The following is a 20,669-nucleotide window of genomic DNA, read 5'->3' as shown; positions in this document are numbered from 1 at the left end:
TTCACAAGGGTGCGGATACCAGGAAGCATTAGGGGACATATTGGAGGCTGGTTACCACAGAGTCCTTGACTTGGAATCCAAATATTTGAATTAATAAAGACATTTGGGTAGTAGGGTGAGATAAAATGCCACTGTTTCCTTACCCTCCCCAAAACCTCCATGATCAGAAATGATGACCCTTGCCCTTCAAGTTTAGAAGTACTAGATATCCTCCTGATTTTGTCTCATCCTGGAGAGACATAAATGTGTACATCAATAGTGTATTTGAGCAGTGAAGTGATGTACTGAATGTCCCCGCTAAAATCCTGAATTTCCCTGCTTTAGTGCATTCTCCAGTTAAAGCAATGGATTTCCTAGAAAAGCCTATTGTTAATGAAAAGCTGAGGCAGTTTTCTTAATGGGAGGAGCTTAACAGAGTAGCAGAGCAATTGTACCTACACCTTTGAGGTCCCACATTCTCCATTCTTGTCAAAGTTCCCATTTATCCTGCTGGGATCCATGATATAGTTTAGTCTTCAAGGACTTATGAATTCTTCTTTGATGTTTTCCTGAGAAGTTTTCTACATGATTCAAGACAGAACATTGAATTAAGTTAGCCCCAAGGCCAACCTACATAGCAGACTGAGAATTCACATGCTGTTCTTTATTCAATCTTAATTAGGCTGGTAGAAGTGATGTAGTCTAGAATGCCAATCAGGTGTGTGAGTTACTATTGCATAGAGAGGATTCTGTATAGCGTAGACCTTGCTTTAAGTTTGCCTCTTTAAACATGATTTTTAAAGAAGACACATATTGTTCAATGTATTATTAGATACAATCACTGTATACAGTTTTAGAATAGACTTGCAATTGGAGAATTAAAGCAAGAAAGAAGGTTTTTGCACTAAGCTTTACCACTCACAGTGACTACTTACATGGAACAAATGTAGTTCAAATATCAGCCAGTCTCTTTTTCATTCATTTTAAGAGATAGGCTCTTTTTTTTCCTTATTGATTTTTCTCTGCTCATTACAGATCACTTCACTTCCCTTTGATCTGTTTCTCTCACAGAGTTGGTACTTCTTATAGGTGCTTCACTTATCACTAATGGCAATTGCTGGCTATTGACCAAATATGACATGACTACTGAATTGAAACTTTTTACATCATTATAGCTCAATATTGGTAAATGCAGTTTTATAAATTCTAAATTAGCTCTGCTGATAGCTTTAAGAAATGTAGGAACTAGCAGGGACAAAATCATAATAAAAATGCCCAGTTTAGATCTCTCCTAATACAACACGGTAAAATAATTTTGCTTATCTAGAATTAAGTGAAGGAGAAGATTCCACAAACATCCTTTTGCTTAATAAATATTTATGTTCTTTCACTGGGATTTTTACTCTATTTGGTAACAGAACTACACAAATAAAATTAATCCTATATGGTAACTATTTGGCCATTGAATAAACAAACCAAAAAAAACCCCCACTGATTTTATTTATATTTTTTTCTTTCTTAGATGCTGCATTTGACAAGCCCAACTTTCTCAAGGATAGTAATTGCTATTTAGCCCACCTTGTCATTAAGGAGTGCCAGAAAACAGATGATAATTGTGTATTACATCTACTGTTTTCTAACCTCTTTCTATGACCTACAGGAGTTACTGACTTCTCATTTTTTCCCAAAGGTTGCATTTGTAACGTAATAGATTCTACAGAATATGTGCCTGTAGCAGAAAATGGAAATATATTCCTTTGTGAAATATGCATGTTTTGGAAACACAGATAGTCAGATATAGGATGGATGAGGCATAAGAAATGCCAACAGAGAACAAGTTAAAACAAAATCTGAAAATCGAAGAGTATCCTATGATTTTTGTAATACTTGTGAGGGCCCCAGAAATGATGTATACATCTTATAACAGGACACACCTGTAGGAACTGGAGGAAATACACGATGCAGAGCTGTGTGTTGAGATTTTACTCAAATTTTTATTTGGATACAGAACTTTTTATTTTTCAGCTTGAGCATATAACTGCATGATCATTTATATGAATGAAGTAAGTCAACACCTTCTTTTGACTTCCTTTCCCATTCTCCTCAGTGGTTTTACTGTACTTTCACTACTTTCCTTGAATCCCTAGCCTACCTCTTGTCTGATACTCTCACCTTGGTCTTCAAACATGTTCAATCCTTTCCACGCAGAAAACAGAGACAATGATCAATGTATTTCAGCTTCCACGTCTTTCTCCTCTTTGGACACACGCTCTTAAGAATAATCTACACTCATTTTTTTACTCTTATACCTCCCAGTGAGTCTTGAATCCACTGCACTGAATTTTTTTCCCTCAACCACTTCACTGAAACTACCTGAAATTGACCTCTGGACTGTCAAATAGACTTTTAATTTTTCACTTGCCTTGATTTCTTTGTGATATCTGCCTTCCTGGACATTATCTCCTCTTTTAGCTTAACTGACACTACTATTTTGATCTTCCTTTTTATCATTCACTATTATTTATCTGGCTCGTTTAGCATTAGTTTTTCATCTGCTCTCTTGTGACTGATGAAAGACATCTTTGTTCCTGTTATGGTCTTTGTACAGTCCCTTCCATGATATCAACTATAGAAAATTTTTTTTCCAGTATTAAACTTTCTCCAGAGTGCAAGGCTTATTTTTCTTCACCTTCCAAACTCTGAACATCTATATACTTCTATAATATAAATCTCAAGTATATTATGTACAAAAATAGTAATAAATAATAACATGATAGAAATGTTAATATGTTTCACATACATTATCTGTTTCAATTTCCATAATAACCATTTGAGAGGAATTACTCTATGTGTTTTACCATGAAAGAAACTAAGAATCAGAGTGATTAAGTAACGTGCACAATGTCAAAAAACCATTGAGAGCAAGTACAGTGATTTGAATGCAAGTCTATCTGATTGCTAAATTCTACTGCTTCCCAAAACAAATTTTATATACAATAAAATCTGCTTTTCCACCTTGTCTAAAGCTCAGTTAATGACTTCAGCATCCATCAATCATTCATACTTGATATCTAAGAGACAACTCTGACCACCCCATCTCCAATAATACCCACATCCAATTTGCTTACTAGTTTTGATATACGGGTGTTAAAAATGTCTTTAAAATATTCCTTGCTTCCTTCTTTCCTTCCACTACCCTTGTTCACAGACTCCCAGCTCTCTCTAAATCATCTTCCATTCACTACCTGAGTTATCATTCTTAAGCTTTTTCATATCATTCCCTTGAACAAAATCTTTCAGCTATTCTAACTGCATGCAGAATAAAGTCCATACTCCCAGTCCTCCCATGCACACATCCCTTATCATTTCTAGGTGTATCCCTTGCCCCTCAGTCCCAGCCTTTTGGCTTTAGATTTCCTCCATCATTGTTCGGTGTGTGAACATGCCAGTCACTTTCACATTTTCCCTTATTCTTTTGCTCATGCTCTCCCTTCTGCCCTTATTTTCTTCCCTGACTGGAAATTCAGTTCATTTCTATTCATCACTGATATATTTGGATCCAGATAGGTCAGTTATGTGTCTATTTCCCAAAATAAACTGACAGGTTTTCAGGGCAAGAGTCAGGTATTCATCTTCACAACTCTCCTCTTTTTCCCCTAGAGACCCTTCGTCTAGAACTTCTTGCACATAAAAGCTCAGACTGAAATTGTTCTTTCACAGCTACAGTGGGATAATAAGAGAAAGTTTCAACATTCATATATGAATTTTTGAGATCCTGGGAAAATTAAAAAAGTGAGAATAAGCAAAATAACTAACTTTATCAGAAATTACAAGGTGACAATGACATATGCAAAAATCCCACCATAGTATTATATAGTAACATGTCAGGACACTTACGACATAGAATTGATCTTAAAAAAATTTAGGAGTAGAAAAACAAATTATACACAAAGGATGAGAGAACAGAAAAGCATCACATTTTCCAAAATCTATAGCTATAAATATATTTTCTAAAAATTAAGGACACCACTAGGAAAATGCAAATTTTACACAAAAATATTCAAATCGTGAAAGAGAAAAATAGAATGAATAAAACTCTTATTTTAGCAAAATTTAAAAAGTCAAGAAAATAACACATAAGAAAACTAGTAAACATGGAATGCAAATTCAACTAGGATAAATAAGACAAATAAAAGATTATTACAATACACGTAAATTAAGGTTAAAAAGCTTTATATGTTTTTAAAGGAAAAAAGGAAAGCAAATCCAGGTATATGTAGCTTATACTAAAAAAAACTAAGAATGGGCAAATAAATAAATATATAGGCAAAAATATAACTGATAAAAGCAACCAAAAATATTGTAAGATGGCAAGTTTACATTAGATGACACAGTAATCAAGAAAAAAGTCTTATTTTGCATTAATGAGACAAATGTTAATCTTTTATAATGGGAAAAATTATAACATTATGAACAGTTATAAACACCTGTTCCTTTAATGTAGCAGCAAAATATATAAAACAAGAGTATTAGAAAGAAAGATTGTCAGCCAGCCTCCCTCCCCAAAGAATTCACATTAGGAGACAGGAACTTACTTGCCTCCGAATTCAACAGGCTGAGGAGACAAAGAACTGAGGCAAGAGATTTGCACATCACCCTCAGCCTCCCTAGAATCTTATGCCGTACCATGAATATATATTCGTTTTGAAATTACAAATATTATTTATAAAATCAGTTATGTCTTTTGTCACTAAAAAAACTCATTAAAATTTCCAAATAGTAACAATCAAGTCAACATTCCCTAAATTCAATGCAATAAAACATATTTAAAAAATTAATATAAAACAGGAATTAAAAGAAAAATCCTCTAAATATTTTTCCTAAAAAGGAAACCAAATTTTAAAAAATACACTCTGTTTTAAACTAATACTAATGAAAACTTTACAAGGAATACCTATAGGATTCAGCCAAAGCTCTATGCACTAAAAAATGTGCCTCTTAATTAGAGAGGGAAGGTATAGAAAATAAATGAATTATGCATTTAACTTAAGAAGGTAGATAAAAAGCAATAAAATATATCAAATGAATTTAGGTGGATGACATTAAACTGGATTTTAAATGTAAAATTTCTTAAATATTAGTGTGTAGTCCCACTTTATTTTCATTTTTGTTGCCTGTCATTTTTTTTTTCTCAAGAAGATTAGCCCTAAACTAACATCTGCTGCCAGTCCTCTTCTTTTTTGCTGAGGAAGACTGGCCCTGAGCTAACATCCATGCCCATCTTCCTCTAGTTTATATGTGGGATGCCTGCCACATCATTGCTTGACAAGACATGCACATGTAGGTCCACACCCAGGATCCTAAATGGCGAACCTCAGGCCATTGAAGTGGAACTTGTGAACTTTGCTGTTCCAGCAGGCCAGTCCCCTTTTGCCTGTCATTTTGATGTCATCTGCATGAAGTCATTACCAAGATGAATGTCATGAAGCTTTCCCCTATGTATTCTAGGAGTTTTACAGTTTCAGGTTTTATGAGTAAGCATTTAATCTATTCTGACCTGATTTTTGTGTATTGTGTAAAACAAGTGTCTGATTTCATCCTTCTACATGTGGATATCCAGTTTTCCCAACACCATTTGTTGAAGAGCCTATCCTTCCCTCCTTGTGTATTTTTGGCACCCTTGTCAAAGATCAAGTGACCATATATGTGTGGATTTATTTCTAGGTTCTCCATTCTGTTCCATTGGTTTATGTTTGTCTTTATGCCAGTACCATACTGTTTTGATTACTGTAGCTTGATAATATGTATATATTTTTTTCCATTTTTCTCCCCAAAGCCCCCCGGTACATAGTTGTATATTCTTCATTGTGGGTCCTTCTAGTTGTGGCATGTGGGACACTGACTCAGCGTGGTTTGATGAGCAGTGCCATGTCTGCGCCCAGGATTCGAACCAACGAAACACTGGGCCGCCTGCAGCAGAACGCGCGAACTTAACCACTCGGCCACGGGGCCAGCCCTGATAATATATTTTTAAATCAGGCAGTATGATGCCTCCAACTTTATTTCTGAGGATCAATTGGGCCTTTTGTGGTCTTTTGTGGTTCCATATGAATTATAGAATTGTTTTTCTCTAATTCTGCACAAAATGTCTTTGGGGCTTTGATTACATCAAACAAAAACTTCTGCACAGCAAAGGAAACAATCAACAGAATGAAAAGTTACCTACTGATTGAGAGAAAATATTTCAAATCATGTATCCGATAAGGGGTTAATTTCCTAAATATATAAGAAACTCCTACAACTCAATAACCAAAAACCTAATAACTCAATTAGAAATGGGCTAAAGACTTCAACAGACATTTCTCCCAAGAAGATATACAAATGGCCAACAGGCATACGAAAAAATGCTCATTGTCACTAATCATTGGGGAAATGCAAATCAAAACCACAATGAGAAATCACCTTACACCTGTCAGGACGGCTATTATTAAAAAAAAACAAAAGACAAGTGTTGACGAGGATGTGGATAAACTGGAATCATTGTACACTGTTGACAGAAATGTAAAATGGTGCAGCCACTATGGAAAACAGTAGGTTTCTTAAAAATTTAAAAATAAGGGAGGCTGGTCCTGTGGCCGCTGTGGCAGCCCAGGGTTCCGCTGGTTCGGATCCTGGGCGAGGACATGGCAATGCTCATCAGGCCATGTTGAGGCGGCGTCCCACATGCCACAACTAGAAGGACCTGCAACTAAGATATACAACTATGTACCGGGGGAATTTGGGGAGATAAAGCAGAAAAAAAAAAAAAAAAAGGTTGGCAACAGTTGTTAGCTCAGATGCCAATCTTTAAAAATAAATAAATAAATAAAAAATAATGATCCAGCAACTGCACTTCTGGGTACATGTACAAAAAACTGAAATCAGGATCTCAGCAAGATATTAGCACTCTGTGTTCATTGCAGCACTACTCATAATAGCTAAGATATGAAAACCACCTAAATGTCTGTGGATAAATGAATGGATTAAGAAAATGGGTATATATATTCAATGGAATACTATTCAGCTTTTAAAAAAAGAAGAAAATTCTTCAATATGTGATGGTGTGGATGAATCTTGCAGACATTATGCTAAGTGAAATAAGCCAGACACAGAAAGATAAAGACTGCATGATTCTACTTATATGAAACATCTAAAATAGTCCAGTGGATGAAATCAAAGACTGAAATGGTGGTTACCAGGAGCTGGGGGGAGTAGGAAACAAAGAGCAATTAATTGATAGGTATAAAGTTTCAGTTAAGTAAGATGAATAAGCTCTAGAGTCTTGCTGTCCAACACGGTACCTAGAGTCAACAATAACGTATTGAACACTTAAAATTTGTTAAGATGATAAATCTTACGTTAAGTATTCTTACCACATTAAAAAACAGTATGGTTAACAAGACTAAGAACTGGAATTTTGAAATGACCAACAAAATAGACTCCTAGTGAGCCTGATAAGAAAAAAACAGAGAGAAATAAAAAATAAACATTATCAATTATAATAGGAATATAATGACAGAGAAGAATAAGATTAAAAATTGTAAGGGAATAAAATTATATTAAGTTAAATTTAGAAATATTTCTGTAGGAAATATATGGTAACATAAACTACTAGAGCTGATTGAAAAATGTAAGAAACTTAAATAAACCAAATTATATAAAATAAATAGAAAACATAGTCAATGATAAACCTTGCTACTTAGTCCATGTTATTTAAAATATTTAAGAGCATAGATTTAAAAAAAAATGCTTTCCCATTTATTTTAGAAATCTAATTGAACTCTGATGCCTAATGCTGACAAATTTCATAAAAATAGAAAATCATAGACTCGTTTCATTTATAAAGGTGCAGTAAATTTGCATTTTACAAGAGGATTAAGTTCAGAACTCAGTCTCTAAGGTGAAAATCTGTTTAATATTTGAAATTATCCCTGAAAATCCCTTAAAATGCTCATAACAACATAATATGTTGTTTTGTGTTTATAAACCAGGTCAATACTATATTACTCTGCATGTACGCCAGATTACAACAGATTAAATATTAGCTTTGCATTCTGGGGCCCTGTTGGTTAAAAAATACATACATTGAGAGGCCAGCCCAGTGGCACAGTTGTTAAGTTCACATGTTCCGCTTTGGCAGTCCAGGGTTAGCTGCTTCGGATCCTAGGTGCAGACCTATGAACAGCTTATCAAGCCATGCTGTGGCACGCATCCCACATATAAAGTAGAGGAAGATGGGCATGGATGTTAGCTCAGGGCATCTTCCTCAGCAAAAAGAGGAGGACTGGTGGCAGATGTTAGCTCAGGGCTAATCTTCCTCAAAAAAAAAAAGAAAAAAAGAAAAAAAGACATACATTAAACACTAGAATAAAGAGTCATCTTAGAAAAGTCTTGCAGGGGCCGGCCTGGTGGCACAGTGATTAAGTGTGCACGTTCCACTTCGGCGTCCCAGGATTCGCCAGTTCAGATCCTGGGTGCAGACATGGCACTGCTTGGAAAGCCATGTTGTGGTAGGCATCCCACATATAAAGTAGAGGAAGATGGGCACAGATGTTAGCTCACGGCCAGTCTTCCTCAGCAAAAAGAGGAGGATTGGCATCAAAGGTTAGCTCAGGGCTAATCTTCCTAAAAAAAAAAAAAAGTCTCCCACAATGAGAAGCAAACAGGAACTGACTTGATCTGAATACAGAGATTCCTCTCTTCCTACATCATGCTCTTTTCAGTTGATGTATGCATCGAGTAGAATGGCAGAAAGAATTGTCCATACTAGTTAAGAGTAATTTTGCACTTGAAGGAAACTTACTTATCATAATAAAACCATGCCCAGAAAACAAATGCAAACTCTGTGTACTTATAAGTAGAACAGTAGAATGAATATCATTTAAGCAAAAGAAAAAAAAAGAAACAAGGTTGTCCACTAACACCACTAGAATTCCAAGATATTGACATTGTATTGGAGGCCATGATTGAAATAATACATCGACTGAAATAAATAAGAACTAAAATTTTTAAAATAAAAGGCCGGGGCTTGCCCAGTGGTGTAGTGGTTGAGTTCACACACCCTGCTTCGGTGGCTTGGGGTTCACAGGTTCAGATCTTGGGTGTGGACCTACACACCACCGTCAAATCATGCTGTGGCAGTGTCCTACATACAAAATAGAGGAAGATTGGCACAAGATGTTAGCTCAGGGCTAATCTTCCTCACCAGAAAAAAAAAACTGAGGCAAGTTTTCATTAGAATGTAATACTTAATTGGAAAAATAAAATTGTACTAAGAAGAAAACACTATTAGTTGTTCTAGGAGAGTTAGGAAAGTGACAGACACTTTATTAATACCGTGAAATTAACAACTGAAATTACTATCTTTTTCATGTATTAAGTCTTTTTGAAAATGATAAAATAATCCAAATTCACAATAGCAAGAATAACTATAAAACACATAGGTATAAACCAAACAAGAAATGTGTAAGGTCTATAAAATAAACTGCAAATCTTTGCTATGGTATATAAAAGTTAAGACAAATAGATGCTACATTTTTAGATGAGAAGATTCCATATCACAAAAACATAAAATGAGTCAACAGTAAATGCCAAGCTCAATCAAATTCTCAAGAGGGTTTTTTTTTGGTGGGGGGAAGAGACAACAAATTTATTCCACAGCTTATCTGGATGAGGAAATGTTCAAGAATAGCCAGAAAACTTTTGAAAAGGAAGAAAATTAAAATAAAGCTGAAGTATTTTTAAAATGCGGTATTGATGCAATAATTTACAAATAGATCAAAAGAAGCAAGTGAGGAGTCAAGAAAAAGATAGACACACATATGGGAATTGATATACGGAAAAGGGAAAATTTCACTTCAATAGCGAATGAATAATATAGGAATAATTCCAGCCTTATAATGAAAAATAAACCATGAATGATTTAACAATTTAAATTTTTGAGTAAAACACATACTATTAGAAAAGTATTTTTTAATATTCCTTAGATGAGGCAACTTTTCTAACCATAATATGAACAAGATGACATAAAACAGAGGACTGATAGACTTGACAAAATTAAAATTTTAAAGTTTTATATATTACCAGACCTTATAAACAAAATTAAAAGAAGTGATACAAGAAGAAAAACATTTTAAACATAGATAGCATAAAACAGTTAATATCCATGATATGTAAAGAGCCCCTACAAGTCATAGTGAGACAGGCTGTTTTAGAAATTTAGAACCAATTCTCACATGGAGTGCAAAGATGAAAGTACCAGAATGTTTACTGCTGCATTGTTTCTAATGGCAAAATATTAGAAACAACTCAAAGGCTCATCAGTCAGAGCATTTATGTATGTTTCATAGTAAGAGTGTTTCATCGGGTAAGCAATGTGAAAGATCCACTTGCTTCATAGCCTTATCCAAGACTTATAATCTCTGTCAGTCTTTCCAATTTTAGTCATTTTGGTGGCTGTGTAGGGTTATCTAATTACTGTTTTAACTTACAAATCTTTTAGACTATTGGGTTGTGCATATTTTCATATGCTTACTGGTCATTTTGGATACCATCTTTTGTCAAGAGCCTCTTCAAGTTTTTTGGTCATTTTCCAGTTTGATAGTCTTTTTCTCATAGATTTATAGGAGCTCTCTCTATATATCTGGATATGAGTTCTGTGATGAAAATACGTATTGAAATATTTTCTCTCAGAGTGTAACATGCCTTTTTACTCTCTCCATAGTGTCTTTTCATAACAGAAGGTCTTAGATTTAATGAACACCAACATCAACAGAACATCAATATCAACACCAACATCAACAGAAATGAGTGCATATCCACAGAATGACATGCACAAAAATGGTCATATTAGCTTTATTTGTAATAGTCAAATTTAGAAACCACCCAAATGTCCATCAGCAAGAAAATGGAATGCTGCATCAATGGAAAAGAAATTACAGCTACATGCAACAACACACATCAATCTCACGATCATGGTTAAAACCACATCTGCTGTAACAGCACAGACAGGTGCACACTCAAGGATAGCGATGAGTGGAGTAGAAAGACAAAACAAAATGCATACAATCTGATTCCATTTGTGTGAAATTCAACAACAGGCAAAATTAATCTATGGTGAGAGAAGCCAGAATAGTGTCTACCAGTGGTTTCTTAAGTGGGGGTGACTTTGCCCCCCAGGTACATTTGGCAATGTCTAGAGACATTTTTGGTTGTCACAACATGGGGAGGGGGTGCTACTGCCATCTAGGATTAAAGGGCAGGGATGCTTGCTATTTAGATACTGTCTTTTATTTTTCTCTGCACTACATTGGACAAAGATATAAGCAGCAAGGGTGAATAATCAATTAAATCCATTAATTTCTACCAAGCAAGCATCAAAAATTGGAAATGGAAAAAAGGAAAGAAGGAAGGAATGCAGAACTAAAAAGGCAGAACTAAACTTCTGATTCATAACATTCCAGGAGAATATAGGCGGAGATAGTGAAGGAGAATAGAATGAGGCAAGAGTACTTTTTTTTTAACTTAATATTTCTGCTTTATTCTTCTTTATAATTTCTTGCTCCTCCTTCATGCTACCAATATTCTGTTTTCTGAGGATATTTATTATGCTTATTTTAAAACATCGAACTAACTTCTATATTAATTCTGGTTTGTCTAGGCTGCAGCATGTTATCTTTCTTTTAGAGCTGTTTTTTTCAGATTTCTTATTTTTTTTTTTCCTGTAAATTTTGAGGGTTGGAGAAAATTCTAGGGATGCATTGACTTTGACCATTCCAGATGGTTTGAAGGCTGTGGAATGCATAAGGCAGAGGGTACCTGTCATATCTCTGCATTCAAGCATCTTCATTTGCTACCTCCTCATAAGGTGGCCCTAATATTTAGGAAATGTCTTCATAGCTCTCACAGGGAACATTTCTCTTCCAAGAGCTCACTCCATAAATGCAGTGGTTCCCACATTTGTCTGCATATGAAAATAGCCTGGGATGCTTTACAAAATTTGCCTGTGTCCCACACCCCAGAGAATCTCACTTACTTCATATGAGCTGTTGTCCTGGCACAAGAATTTTTTGAAGTTCTCCAGATGATTCTAATGTGTAGCTAAGACTGAAGCTAGTTTTACAATTGGAAGATTCAATTTATAGAGAACAACTAATCTTATCAATCTGTTTTCATCTGTTCCTAGTAGCAGTACACTACGGTAGTTGTTCTTAAACTACAGTGTGCTTCTAGATCATGCAACAGGCTTGTAAAATCACAGATTGCTGGGCCCAGCCCAAAGTTTCTGATTCAATAGCTTAGACTGCCACCTGAGAATTTTCACTTCTAACAAGTCCCCAGGTGATGCTGATGCTATGGGCCCCAATCTCTAAGAGAAGGATTGCCCTACAGTTGATATTTACACATATGCCTAATTTATAAAAAGTATATTAAGATGCTGATAATTGTTTTATCACTTTTTAAACAAAAGTATTTAAGACAGTAAGTACAGCATGAACATTCAGTAAATATAATTTTAATTGAAATGAATTAAAATAGATTTTTTTAAGAAAATAGCTTGGAAATTTGGAGCACTCATTGAACTAAATAGAAAAATACTAGAATGCTGAAAAGCTCACATTGGAAGTTACTGTTCTGATCTGAAAATTTGGAAGTTATAAATAAAATTATTAACCTTTGTAGTGATCTTAAAGTTTTTCTATAAATATTATCTTAATTTTCTTAGTACTTGAAAAATACGAACATGAACACATTATTTCCTAATAAATCCCAATGAAAGATAACTTTAAACATGCTGCAATAATCATAGCAGAGCTTAAGCTACTGTATTTGGATTTCATTGTCTGCATTAAATAAACCATATAAAATAACTGCTTTGGAGAATTGTTTATGAGGATTTCACCTGGAATAACATATACTGAGAGTTTATTAAACCATCTTGGAGATGTAGGATAATCATTTTTTCTCCTATTAGATCATAACTCTAATAACACTAAGCCATAAATTGATATGTAATTGATAAGTTCAGATCATATAATATAGATTTGTGTGATTTACTTTAACACTGCATATTATTTTTCATAGGTAAAAGCTAAAAACATGCTAATGATAATTAAATATTTTAGGTGTGATTACTCTCCCATCGCCTAACGATTTATTTTTTATGTTTTTTGAAGCTATGTGAGGCAGAAGCTTCAAAGCTACAACCTATAGAACTTCTATTTTCCAAAGAGGAATGCTGCACGTAAGTCATTTTTACATGGAAGCCTAGCTTGCAAGTACATGGCTTTTCGCTGCTGAAAATCCTGTCTTTCATAGGAGGCTGTCCAAAAACGATAATGAAAACTGCTGAGCTCCTGCAACCATTTTATTGAATCTAAACTTAGTGGGCTAGAAACGTGAAATACTTCTATTTTTACCATCCTTTATCAAGTCTTTCTTTCTCCACCCTTCTCCTTAGGGACATCTTTGAGTCCATAGTAAGACAGAAGCATAGGGTCCTCCAAATCAACCCCAAGGAGTGTCTGGGCTTTTTTCCAAGCTCTCCATAGAATACAGGGTACTTAGGCCTCTTTGTCTACAGTTTTGGTTCCTAGTGACAGATTCCCAGGTACAGGAGAGATCTATTCATTGTCTTGTTACAGCTACACTGGTTTTGGAAAAGCAATCATGCTAACTTCAAAGCACAAAATTCTAATACAATTATTCCTGATTTTTTACTGGAAATCCGTCCTTTAGATTCAATTAAATGAAATATTTTTCTGAAATATAGCTGTTTAAAGTTTAAAGGCAATTGCTCTTAAATATATGAATTGACTTTTTGCACAGTTTAAAATATTATTTAGAAATATATTGGATTGGAGGTGTTATAGAACTATATGATTTGGGTGTTTGAGTTTTTCTCCACTTCCCTTCTCCCCTACAAGGAGTTATCAAGATTCTTTATCCTGAAAAACAAAAAGAAAAAGAAAAAAAGAAAGAAAAAGTTTTATTTATCCTAATTGGATGCTTTTGCCAAATCTATGCTTTCCGTAGAACCATCTCAATGATAGAAATTAAATAGTACATTTGACTTTAAACATCACCTAATAACTTCCAGAAGAAGTGTAGGTGACCTCAGTACATTATGCAGGATACAGATAGCGTATGCTCCTATTTACAAATTTGCAGAGTTAAATTGATAAAAGTTGAACAACAGACATAAATTGACTAAGGACTAATTAGGGAAGATATGCTAGAAGAATGTTTTAAATTGGATTCTAAGGGAAGAAGCCCAGGAAAAAAAAAGTTAAAGATGGTATGCTCTCTTTGGAGAGTAGGGGAAGGGAAGACTACATCAGGACTGACGCAATGCATACTGAGGTGAAAGGAGGATCTAGAAAGAAAACCTCTGATTCTCTCAGATGGATCATTAACAATTCAACTTCCTAGTGTCCCCTCCCAACTTTCAGCGATGTTACTTCTAAAATTGAATTCATTCTTTACCTAAACATGTAGACAGATGGAGACGGGGTGAATGGGAGTTCTCCAAGTATGACGGACTCGCAGATGCAGTGGGGAAATGGAGGTGGCTTGGGGCTCACTGGTTGTTCCCAAGCTTTTGAGCATCCAAGAAGACTAATGTCCCAAGGTCTGCTCTAGATTTTCTCTCCATGTTAGTATAGAAAAGGATTTTTTAGCTCATCAGAGACTTAGGAAACCTGCACACACAGTGTATAGTTTTTAAATTACTATATCCGCTTGTCCTTTAATAACTCAGTTTTTAAAATGAACATTTAAAAATTGAAATCAGTTAATATATTTTTTCACCATTTCCTGTATCCTCTTCTGATGAACAAGTCTCTTTATAGACATTTTTATTTAATCACAAAGTGATCTAAAATCTAACTCTAAAATTCTCTTAATGTATCCACTAAACAAACACCATTGCTTTCAACAAAAAAACACTCTCTAGTGACCGCAGATGAATGTCTGATACCTGCTTTAATTTGAATAGGCCAAGAATCTGCAGTTTGCAGACACTTAAGATCTGTTACTTCAAAATATAAATCTGCAAGATTCTTTTCCAGAATGAGATTAAATTTCCCAGACCAAAATATTCCTCCTCCACTACTACTCTTCAATGATATAGTATTGCTGGGAATGACTTTTCATCACTATGTTATACAAAGATCTTTTAACCCATTCTGCTTTACAAAAAAGAAACTTAGTATTTTTCTCAGATTCAAATATTTTGAAACCCTAACTTAACTTGAAGCTGCAGTTAATCTTATAGGCATTCTTGTAAGAATCTCATTTAAACAGCTTATTTTTCAATTTAAAACACTTAAAAGCAGAGAAGTTTAGAAACACTAAAATCTCACTCACATAACACTCCCATTTTGGTAGAAGTAGTCTGTGACAGCAATAATTTTGTGTAAAATGAAAAAGAATACTCTGATTTGTCAATACATAATACAGAACTGGTCTACACAATTAGGCATTTTTGTTTTACCTATTTTGGAGAATTGCTCAAGGAGAAATCTATACGAGACATGGAATTCAGATTTAATCAAATAAAATTAAGATCATGTATGCCTGCAGCAACTTATTTTATTATTATTATTTCTATTTTTATTACAGCATTGGTGATGTTCTACCCTTATTATAAATAAGCCCGTTCATTGTTATTATTTACTGTTTTTCTTTACAAAGCCTGGCGGAGAAGTTAGATAACGCCAATTTGAGTCCAATAAAATCCAGTAAAACAGTGGAAATTAGCTAGTGCAGATTACATTATGTGGAATAGTTTAATGTGTTATTTAGTCATATGGATGAAGAGACTAAAAAAATGCATTTTGTTTACTGAAGGGTAATTATTTATTTTAACTTAGTATTTGTAAAATTTTAACCCAATGTTGCACAACAGCATAGCTCCCATATTTATTCTTACAGCATCTCCTAACTCTTCTCTAGAAATTCATTACAATTTTAATTTTGCTGAATCTATCTTATTATATTAGATCCTTCTTCTGACTGTGAATGTCTAAAAGTTGGGACTACATCTCACTTAAAATATGAATATGTAACACAATAGCTTATCTTCAGAGCTGAAATTGGAATTGTTTTAGAAGGAAGTAAAGGACAGCAAATCAGTGCAAGAAAACAACTAAACGGAAAATATGCTATAAAAGCACAATATCAGAAAACATAATGGTATAAAAGTAACAGGCCTTGGAAAATTCCAGAATTGGAAACTAAAATGCTGTTTGTTGTTAAAAACAACAAAACAAAATGAACAAAAGCAAACAAACCTACACTCCCTATCCACTCCTCATCTTTTTTGCTTCTTTCTATCATGTCACTCATTTTTTTTCAATATTCGTATCAGCTTTGGCTACACCCTAGCCCACATGGTAGAAAACTTGGTTGAGTTTTTAATCATTCAATAAACATTCCCAGGCATTCGTCAAATCTTAGTGCCAATTCTAAATTCATTATAATGGATTCTGAATGGCCCACCTTGGGTCAGGTACGCACCTAGAGTTTGCCAGATGTGGCCGAAAACTGAAGCCAGACTGTTTAATGACCATGGGTGTGTAAGTGGGAAGCAGGTCCCAAAGAGGAGGTACTGAAGATGTCCATGTAGAGCTCACATAGGTTTGCTAAACTGAAAGAATGAATGAGTGAAAGAATCACACCAAAGCATAAAATCCATTTAAAAATTCTCATCAATAAAGTTTCATTCATACATTCTTGGAATGGAAAGTATTTTTCCATTGGTGACAAGAAAAATAATAATTAAAAGCAATATCTTGTGAGTCACATCATTCTTGGATACTTGTTATCCTTCCTTTTCCTTCTCCTGTATTTGTCTTGACTTCAGATTAGTCAAGAAGCTTTAAAAGTACAGAACCGGCTTTTCATCTATTCTTCTTCTGTTGTGAGAAAATATGCAGTTTTTACATAACAGGATGTTCAGTGTATGTTTTTAAAACTGCTATTTTTATTAGTATCCTCAGTGATTCATGTTGAACAAAGATGTTTGTTAATGAAACATAGGAACTGTTAAAATACTAAATACTGGAATTCCCATTTTCTACTTCCTTTAACTCTCTTTACCTAATTTAGTCACGTTTTCTCACACAAACTCAATAAGATATATGAAAAATTTAATTAAGTTCTATACACATTCTATAATTTTTCAAAGCCCTTTCTTGAGGTTGCAGTGCACTAGGCCAGGATGCAGGCCAAGTGTAGGTTAAGTGTCTTCAATAGCAAGATAAGTAAAACAAAACCAAGAAGCATGCCAAGAAGTGAGGCAATAAGCAGGAGAGAGAGTGCATAAGCAGAAGAGTGAGGCTGGGTAAACATCTGAACTGCGTCATGAGCTAGCGGCTTGTTATTATTTATTTGAAGTGCCAAGGTGTGTGGATGTACTACCGGGTCCATTTAGAGTTTTAGGCATAGGGTAATTTCCACCCTGCTTCACCTTTAGGGCCTACCCAGCAAATTTATACACATTCCGGGGCATTCCTGAGGTTACAGGTAGAGTGCCATCATAGTTTCATTTTTCTATACCCATTCTAAAAAATCAAAATTAAGAGTTTGCAACAGTGTTCATGGGAGGGAAATACTTCTTTGATGACCTACCCAGATTCCCCTTCTTGGTAATTCAGCGCTGACTGCTGGGGGTGATCACGAGCATGGAAGCCTAAATCTTATTAGGATTGCAGGAAAACATTTATATAGCAAATACATTTGATGTTGAAGTTCTAAAGGAAAGTTCTTAATTTTTTAAAAGAGCAAATTTACATATTTACCCTACGATCCTTTTCTTTCCTTGACATCCTTTGTCATCCTTTGAGATGAACATTATAGATATGCTATATCATTTTCAACTTTAAAAATAGGTGTACTTGATACAAGAAGAATCATTTACTGCTCTAAATTTACCATGCCAAAACTGGTCTTCAAACCACAGTTTTAAATTTCTTTATGGCTTAAATGATTTTTAATGGTATCATACTCATAAAATCAAACCTTGTATATATTGAATAGTTGTATTAATTCCATTTAGAATAAGAAAAAACAGCGAACTTTTAAACTTTTTTCTTACTAACAGGCATTTCAATGTTTAGAAAAATCTAAACCCTTCATGGATGTCCGGGAATAAATACTATTCAATTGTTTGCTGAGGTATAGTACTAGTGACAGATTAGAAAACACTGTGCAGTACAAAAGGGATCAATTTTAAAAATTAGGAGATCTGAGTTTAGTCTTGCCTGTCAGTAGCTTTTTGTCCACTAGAAAAATTATACAATCTCTGTAGACATTCCTTTTCTACAAAATTTAGGTGATTACATTTACTTCTATGGTCCATTACATGTAGTTTTAAGATTCTACAAATATATGAAAATCTATTTTGTGTTAATATTTTTCCTTCAAATAATAGAATTTGATTAACCTGAAGAATTTGCATTATATCTATCTTTTTTATTCCTCAGAGAGTTATGATACATGAATAAAAGAAACACTATGAAGATCATTCAAAATTAAAAATCTTACTTTCTTATTCATTCTGTAAATTAACCAATATTTATTGAACACCAACCATATGCAAGCACTCCTGTTAAATACCAAGGCAGTTACAAATTCCTGCCCTCAAAGCGCTTACACAGAAGTTTTATACTGCCTACCAATGAGTCCTACAGCTTACAGATACATTTGATTTGGTCTGCAGTGCTGACTTCATGGTGTTTGTTATTTTTATATTTTTATTTATTTTATTTGCTAATTGTAAAGTGATTTTACATAAATATATGCATTTCTGGCTTATTTCAAAAAATCAAATTATGCCTTTTATTTTTGTATGATGAAAACTGACTGAAAGTAACAACTTCTACTTTTAGATAGGATCATCACTCTCTAATTGATTATATATGCATTTACTTACTCCTCCTGGCCTTATTTAATTTCAACCCCTATTCTACAAACATAAAAGTACTTGGGAAGGTATCCCACTGACAGAAACCATACTGAGCTCAGTCTGCCAGAGAGTTTCATGTTAATGCAAAGATAGGCAATATATACACCTAAGAGATGATTTTGACAAGAGATAAGCATCAAGAATAGGATAAAGAGAAAGACATAATACAGTGATAAGCTTGTGAGAATCCAGAATGCAAGACAATTTGATAATTTGGTATATAAGGAATTTCACATTATGTGGATTAATTTTTGTCTTAGTCTATTTATCTATGTATTGAGCTAAAAGAAAATTTTATGCAGGAACTTTTGAAATATTAACAATATTGGGGTAAATACAGGCCATTTCCTCATCCTTGAATTCTACCAAAGTGTTTAAATAAATCTTTAGGACAGCTTAAAGAACAGATAGGAAAGAAGGAAGAAGTGTAAAGAAAATAATAATATTTATCTGAGAGAAAGGAGGAGCAGGGAAAGAGAAGGGGGTAGTGTATGGAGCGGGAGAAGGAAAAGAAAAATCACGAGAGAGAGAGAACAAGGACTGCTTTCATGCTCAGCTAGCACTCGGTAGCTATCTGGTTTATTACCTGTTAAAAAAATGCAGGAAAATAAAATAAAATACTAATTTTAGTTTAGAAGGTGGTACCACTCTAAATGAGTATGTAAATATTAATTATGTTTGGTTGCATCTTTTTGTTTAACTTATGGTTTGGAAATTCCATTTTCTATTAAACAAAAATCAAGAAGTTTGGAAACAACCTAAATGTCTATCAATGGGGAGTTGATTAAAATAAACTAATGTCCTTATTATGGAAAACTTTGTAGTAAGAAAATCAAAGCTGATTTATCTTTCAATTAGTCACAATAGGCATAGTGCCTAAGGCTCACAATACTTTTAGGAACCCATGAAAATGTGCTAATTTTAATTTCTTTTAAATTCAGAAGAAACAAATATAATAATAAAAGATAATAAATCCAGCCTGGAATATATTCATCTTTATACCAACATAGTTATAAAATATAACGTTAATTTTTTTAATTGAGAAATGGGTCAAAGAAGGCAAAAGTGCTGAGGGCCCACAAAAATCATCATTTGGCCCTGAATAAAACAAGATGACAAATCTCATGATGTACTGATATGGAATGATGTCCAAGGTATTTTTTAAAATAACAGCAACCGAAAAGCAAAGTACCATTTCATCTGTGTTAAAAAGGAAACGTTTATATAACTTGTAAGTGTACGAATATCTCTGGAAGATGTACAAAAAACTGAACACATTATTAGGCCTTGAGAGAGTAACTGTGTATCTGGTGAATAGGGATGAAAGAGAGTTTTCCAGTAAATATACTGTTGCATATTTTGAATTTTGAACAATATAAATTTAATATCTGTTCAAATAAAAATATTTAAAAAATAAAGTAGGTTTTCATAATATTGAGGCAACTGATCATTAGGAAGCATATCTCTCTCTTGTAGGGCATCAAGTATATCCTTTCAAATTAAGGATCTATTTTGAAATATAATGATTACTATACAGACATCACATGATCTTTCTGGAATTCAAAATGTTTAAGTATGGTGTTTCCAACAAATTCCAAATTTGGCCTCAGCTCAATTAAATTTAGAATGGCAAGATTTGTCCACAAAGACTTACATATTCAATCGCCTTGGTGAATTTCGTTTT

At 34.0% G+C, this 20,669-nt stretch overlaps 1 long non-coding RNA gene across 3 annotated transcripts in view; it reads right to left on the bottom strand.

The window, feature by feature from the left end:
* Nucleotides 1–20,669, bottom strand: part of LOC123289813 (uncharacterized) — a 329,460-nt gene that overhangs the window by 301,201 nt on the left and 7,590 nt on the right. The window contains exons 2-4 of one of the 3 annotated variants that reach the window (XR_011505928.1): nt 16,537–16,666; nt 8,103–8,331; nt 439–560 (exon numbers count right to left, since the gene is read on the bottom strand). This is a non-coding gene — a long non-coding RNA (uncharacterized lncRNA). The remainder of the gene's footprint in view (nt 1–438; nt 561–8,102; nt 8,332–16,536; nt 16,667–20,669) is intronic. The other 2 variants (XR_011505929.1, XR_011505930.1) reach the window with 2 other exon arrangements.

The sequence above is a fragment of the Equus asinus genome, chromosome 9 (assembly GCF_041296235.1).
Source record: "Equus asinus isolate D_3611 breed Donkey chromosome 9, EquAss-T2T_v2, whole genome shotgun sequence".
Taxonomy (NCBI): Eukaryota; Metazoa; Chordata; class Mammalia; order Perissodactyla; family Equidae; genus Equus; species Equus asinus.
The sequence above is the reverse complement of the archived record's forward strand: the minus strand, read 5'-3'. Positions and strand labels throughout refer to the sequence as shown.